This window comes from Chlorocebus sabaeus, chromosome 10 (genome assembly GCF_047675955.1).
Source record: "Chlorocebus sabaeus isolate Y175 chromosome 10, mChlSab1.0.hap1, whole genome shotgun sequence".
Taxonomy (NCBI): Eukaryota; Metazoa; Chordata; class Mammalia; order Primates; family Cercopithecidae; genus Chlorocebus; species Chlorocebus sabaeus.
In genome coordinates this window covers 53,639,736-53,645,735 of record NC_132913.1, presented here as the reverse complement: position 1 = coordinate 53,645,735, position 6,000 = coordinate 53,639,736, and the positions used below count along the sequence as shown (strand labels likewise).

Here is a 6,000-nt window from a genome sequence, read left to right as displayed (position 1 = left end):
CAAATATTAAAATAGCATCTGTATCTTGATAGTATTCCTAAAGATTTGTACAAAGCAAAATCATTTACTCGGCTTTATCAACATCCACTTTGTAACAAATGATGAGTTTCATAGCTGTTTTTAATGGCTTCCTTCAATATAGGCTGACGGCAATACATCAAAGTTTAGTACAATAGAATTATTTCTGTAGGTACCACATGAGATAATCTGTATGCACTCTCAGAAGTCTGCTTACTTCAGAAGTATCAATCAGAGTTTCTTACATAAAGCATGAATTGAAAGTTCTCTTAAACAATTATCCCCTGGCGCGGTGTCTCTCACTGTAACCGTTGATGAATATTGGATGAAAATAAGATCAAGATTGTACTTTCTGTCTGACACCTGGAATGTATCTATCTGATGTTGCCCACATGAATACATAAACCTTAATAGATAATTTGACCCAGGTGTGATATGGAAGTCATGAAACCTTTCAAATATATGTGCTGTTGCCGAAAGGAGATGAGGGAGGAAAGGTCAGGATTCTCCTTAGATAATAAAAAGTAATATACATCTTTTTCTTATTTTACCAAATGTGTCCTTTCTCACTCACTGTGATAAATAAAATCCAGTAACACTTAACCAACATAGTAAAAGACTATAAGTAAAACGACAGAAAAAAATAGAAGCCTTAACAAGAAAACTGAAAGTTTTGAAGTAAAATATTTAACATATATATTTTTACTACCACCATTTGATGAGGAATTTAGCATATTTTCCCCTCCTTTTTATCTTTACCCACTTTTCCAGTTTCTGATTGTTACAAATATGATTTGAATTTTCTTTCCAATTTATGGAGAATTTTATTTCTTAATTTATATGCTGTAAAATTAAGATATCTGATAAGTAACTTACATTTAATATCGTGGATTATTTTACCACACTTATTTAAACTTAACTTTTCTCACTAGGATCAGTTCTTTTATTCTGAATCTTGCTCCTATTTCTGAGTTTATACTATGAATGGTTTTCTTAACCTTTATTAAAAGAAAATTTTTCAACAAATTAAATTTAGCAGCTTATTTCAGCAAGAAATAGAATTTCTATTTACTTTTATTTCTAATTACTAATATCTAATAAGATAATAGTAATGATTCAGGCAGCATTCGGAACCAAGAGAAGTTTGGAGAGCTCAACTCAGCAACATGAGCAGCGGTATTTATAGATAGAAAAAGGGAGTGACACACAGAAACAGCTTGATTACTTATAGCTTGACATTTGCCTTATGTGGACATTGTCTGATAAGTCAGCAAGCTGTGGTTGGCTGAAGCTCAGCTGCTGTGATTGGCTGAGACAGTTACTTGTTATAAGAATATACTAATAAATTAGAATGCAGTTTGTTTACATAGGAAGTTAGATTGCAGTTCTCTATGTACAGAGACAGCCTTTAATCAAATTTAATTTAGTTCATCACATTCTGGAATTGCTTCATGTATATTTTTTTCCTAAAAAAGATTAGGAGGAGCCCTTGAGTTATGCGAATTATTTTTATATTGTGTTTAAACATGAATAAATGACAATTAGCTAATAATGAATCTTATACCACAATCCTCTCTTCCAAATCTGTACATTATTCTTTATTATCTTCTAAAATGTAGTTTTAGCAAAGAGGTGTTTAAATCAAGTCTGAATTTTACTTTCTGTTTTCTATGTTATAGAAGCCTTTCTTGACTGCATAATTGATTCAAACTTTCATTTATTGGTGTGTTTATTACATGGTTTCCCTCTGCTATAGCAAGAAACGATAGCCTCAGCCCTTGCTTTCACAGAGCTTACCATCTAGTGGGAATGAAAAAATGTTTGAGGGAACAGACAAATAAATTAAAAGTATCTCAAGTTATAATAATTGCCATGCAAAGGAAGTGAGTCTCAGGTGCTGAGATATCAACTAGATGAGAAGACATCTCTGAGGTGATGGCATTTAGGCTGAGATCTAAAAGATAGTAAGAAGCCATAAAATAGTGTAAGTGTGGGTGTGAGTCTGTGTGTGGAGGGTGCTGCTTCAGTTAGGAGGAATAGCATGGCCAAAGGTCCTGAATAAAGGGAGGGTATGAGTTTAAAGAATGGAAAAGCAGCAGCATAGTTTATTAAGAGAAAGGAAGAATAGCAACAGAGAAAGTAGCAGAAAAACAGGAGTCATATCATGCAGGACATTTCAGCCCATGGAAAGGAGCTTGTATTTTATTTTAAATGCAGTAGTTTTTATTGCTGTCTGTCTTGTGGACAACTGTTTGAGCAAGGGTAGATGGTAGATGGGAATAAGAAAGACAAGTTGAAGGTTGCTTCTCTCATCTAGGCAAGAGAAAATGAACGTTTCATTTTCTCTGATGGCAGAGAAATGAAGAGAAAAAAGATGAGCTCGACACACAAAGTCTGTAGAGCTTGCTGATGGATTAAAGAACACAGGAAGCATCGAGGATGACTTCTCAGTTTCTGGCTGCAATAACTGGATGGGTGGTGATGGTTAAGGAGGAAATGGTGGACACGTTTGTAGAGGAAGGTCACTATTAGCTAGCTAAAATTAAAATGAGATGCCTTCGAGATGTCCAGGTGGATATATAATATAGAGAATTGGAGATTTAAGCATAGAAATCGGAGGGTCTGCTGAATTTGGAGATAAATTCCAGAGCAATCAGCAAAAAGAAAAGACACACACATACTCACACACACGTCCCTCTAGCTCTGAACATCCCTGATGTTTTTAAGTGGGTAGAGAATGGGAGACTTGGTATTTAAAGCAATCTGGTCCTGAGATCTACAACTCTGACATTTAGAATTCAGGTAGAAAAGAGGACCCAGAAAAGAACACAGAGAAAGAGCCGCCAATAAAGTAAGAAGCAAAGATATAAATAATGAAGCCAAGAGAAGAAAATATATTGTAGAAACAGATGTGCTTGTGTGGAGTCATGCTGCAAGATCAAGGATTAAGGATGATGAAGAAAGAAATACGCATTAGGTTAAGTAACAGGGAAGTCATCAGAGAATTTCTTGAGAAAATTTGGGGAAGTGGTAAGCGTTCAAGGTCAGAATAAGGTGCATAGAGGGGTGAAAATAAGAGGTCAGAAAGAAGGTAATATGTGTAGACAATTCTCCCAAGAAATCTGGATATAAAGGGAAGCAGAATAATGGGGCAATGGCTGGCATGTTTTTAAAAATACGGATTTTTGTAGGGATGTTTTGCTAGTGATCATGAATGAGTAGTTATATATGAGTCAATTCAGGAGAGAGAGGGAGAAGTCAAGTCCTTGTGAAAGTGAAAGAGTAAAAGAGAGACACAGCTCCACTAAAACAGGAGGAAAGACAGAAGGGAAGACTGCAGAGGTATCAAAAGATGATTGAGTTCAAAGCCAATGGTTTTTATTTCCTCAAAGTATAAGATGGGATCATTGCCTGAGTGTGCAAATGAGAGGAAGAGAAAATTCTACAGAAGATTTGACAAGAATGCATTATATATATGGTCATCTCAGGGAATGAGAAATTTAGTGTATTTTGAGTGCAAATTTGATGTTTTGAGATTACTTAAAATACAACCATTCATTTGGTTGTGAGAGGTTCTCCACCAACATTCAGCCATTTGGTAGCCAGCATGGAAAAGACAGATGCTAGATTATGTGTAGATTGTGGTTCTGTCAGGTTAGGGACTGATGATAATGAATGCCCATGGATTTAAGCTATATAAAGAGTGACGAGAAGTTGGTTGATAGATCATGAGAAAGTACTAAGGCAAATGAATTGGCAGTCTTTAAAAGATCAAAGAATTATAATGGTAAAGGCAACCTACATAGAGAACCTTGGAGCATAATCTAAAAGCATTTTCTGGTGCCTATAGCAAAGTATTTTCTGAAATGTCTTTCAAAATTCACCATCAAATAAATTAACTCACTGTCTCGTCTCCTGCTGAAAAACACACAATTTGTAGATTTCCTTTGGTGTTGCTATCTGCTTTGATGCTCGTCAAACACTCTTTTATGCTGCTACACATGAAAATGGGGTTCATGTGCACAGTGTGTAGCTAAATGTGCAGTATTATGGAGAAATATACTGTGGTTATATTGGGCTAAAATAGGATATTCTCTTCCTCCTATTTTTCTAATATTTGACGTTTAATAGAGAAAGTTTTGAAAAAACCACAGTGTTGGTCTTCACTGCTAACAGGACGTTTCCTATCTTCTTCATCTACAGCTGCTTTCTTGTGAGAACCACATTTGCCAGAGCGTAGAGTATCACGTGCAGGCCCTCTGCCCAAACCTGATCCCTTGCACTAGTTTTCTCAGAGTTGCATTATTTGCCCTTGGTTGGGCAAATAAGCCCAAGCCATACACAATTGTCATAAGTTGTCTTTTTCTCCATTTTGCTATATTAATCTTGAAAATCAATAAAAAAAATTCACCTAGAATCTTCATTAGATTTAATATCAATTCTATATTTTTGTTATATCAATTTTCATTTTCCCCATATGTATTTTAGTGAGAAGTTGGCATTTATTTACCCCCACCCATAACCTTTGCCATTATTCTGCATTCCCTTTTAAAACTAGGTTTATTGAGGAATAATTTACATGCCACAAAATTCCTCTTTTCAAACTTGTACAACTTTTTTTAAAAAACAGTATTCAGAGTTGTGCAACGATCACCACTATCTAATTTTAAATATTTTCATCTTTCCCACTAAGAAACCCTGGGCCCATTAGTAGTCATTCCCCATTTCCCTTTTCCCCCAGCCCGTGGCAACCACTATCTACTTTCTTTCCCTGTGGATTTACTCACTCTGTAGATTTAACATAAATGGAATCATATAACACATGGATTTTTGTGTCTGTCTTCTTTCACCTAGCATAATGTTTTCAAAATGTATCCATGGTATAGTATGTATCTATGCTTCATTTTTTTATTGCTAAATGATATTTCATTGTATGTATATGCCATATTTTGTTTATACATTCATCAGTTGATGGACATTTGGGTTATTTCCATCTTTTGGTTGTAATGAATAATGTTGCTGTAAACATTCATGTACAAGTTTTTGTGGAAATACATTTTCAGTTCTCAGTATATACCTAGTAAGTGGAATTACTGAGTCATGATTCATTCTTTTTTTTTTTTTTAGACGGAGTGTCGCTCTGTCACCCAGGCTGGAGTGCAGTGGCCGGATCTCAGCTCACTGCAAGCTCCGCCTCCCGGGTTCACGCCATTCTCCTGCCTCAGCCTCCCGAGTAGCTGGGACTAGAGGCGCCCGCCACCTCGCCCGGCTAGTTTTTTGTATTTACAGTAGAGACGGGGTTTCACCGTGTTAGCCAGGAATGGTCTTGATCTCCTGACCTCGTGATCCGCCCGCCTCGGCCTCCCAAAGTGCTGGGATTACAGGCGTGAGCCACCACGCCCGACCTTTTTTTTTTTTTTTGAGACAGGATCTCACTCTGTCACCCAGGCTGGGGTTCAGTGGTGCGATCTCGGCTCGCTGAAGCTTCCACCTCCCAGGTTCAAACAATTCTCCCACTTCACCCTCCCGAGTAGCTGGGACTACAGGAGCCCGCCACCATGCCTGGCTAATTTTTTGTATTTTTAGTAGAAACGGGGTTTCACCATGTTAGCCAGGATGGTCTCGATCTCCTGACCTCGTGATCCACCCGCCTCAGCCTCCCAAAGTGCTGGGATTACAGGCGTGAGCCATGGCACCCGGCCATGATTCATTCTTTATCTTTCAGAATCATCCCACTTTTGAATGTGCACAAGCAATATTTCATTTTTCTTTGCATTCATTTTTTCCCTTTTTAAAAGACGTTAACCTTAAATCTTCTTGAAGCCAACCATCTTAATAATTTAATGTCTAGTTGTTTAGAAATTATTGTAAAGTTTTCTAGAAACCTAGAGTGAGCTACTTGCATTGCTTTACCTTTCATCATTCTTGTACTGTGTTAAATACGGTAGTGCAGCAGTGTGCTAATACAGACAGCTCCAGAGC

General features: G+C 37.0%; 1 protein-coding gene across 3 annotated transcripts in view; it reads left to right on the top strand.

The window, feature by feature from the left end:
* The window catches only part of SCN9A (sodium voltage-gated channel alpha subunit 9), a 191,383-nt gene that overhangs the window by 82,111 nt on the left and 103,272 nt on the right, over positions 1 to 6,000 (top strand). The gene's annotated exons all lie outside the window — the stretch shown is intronic.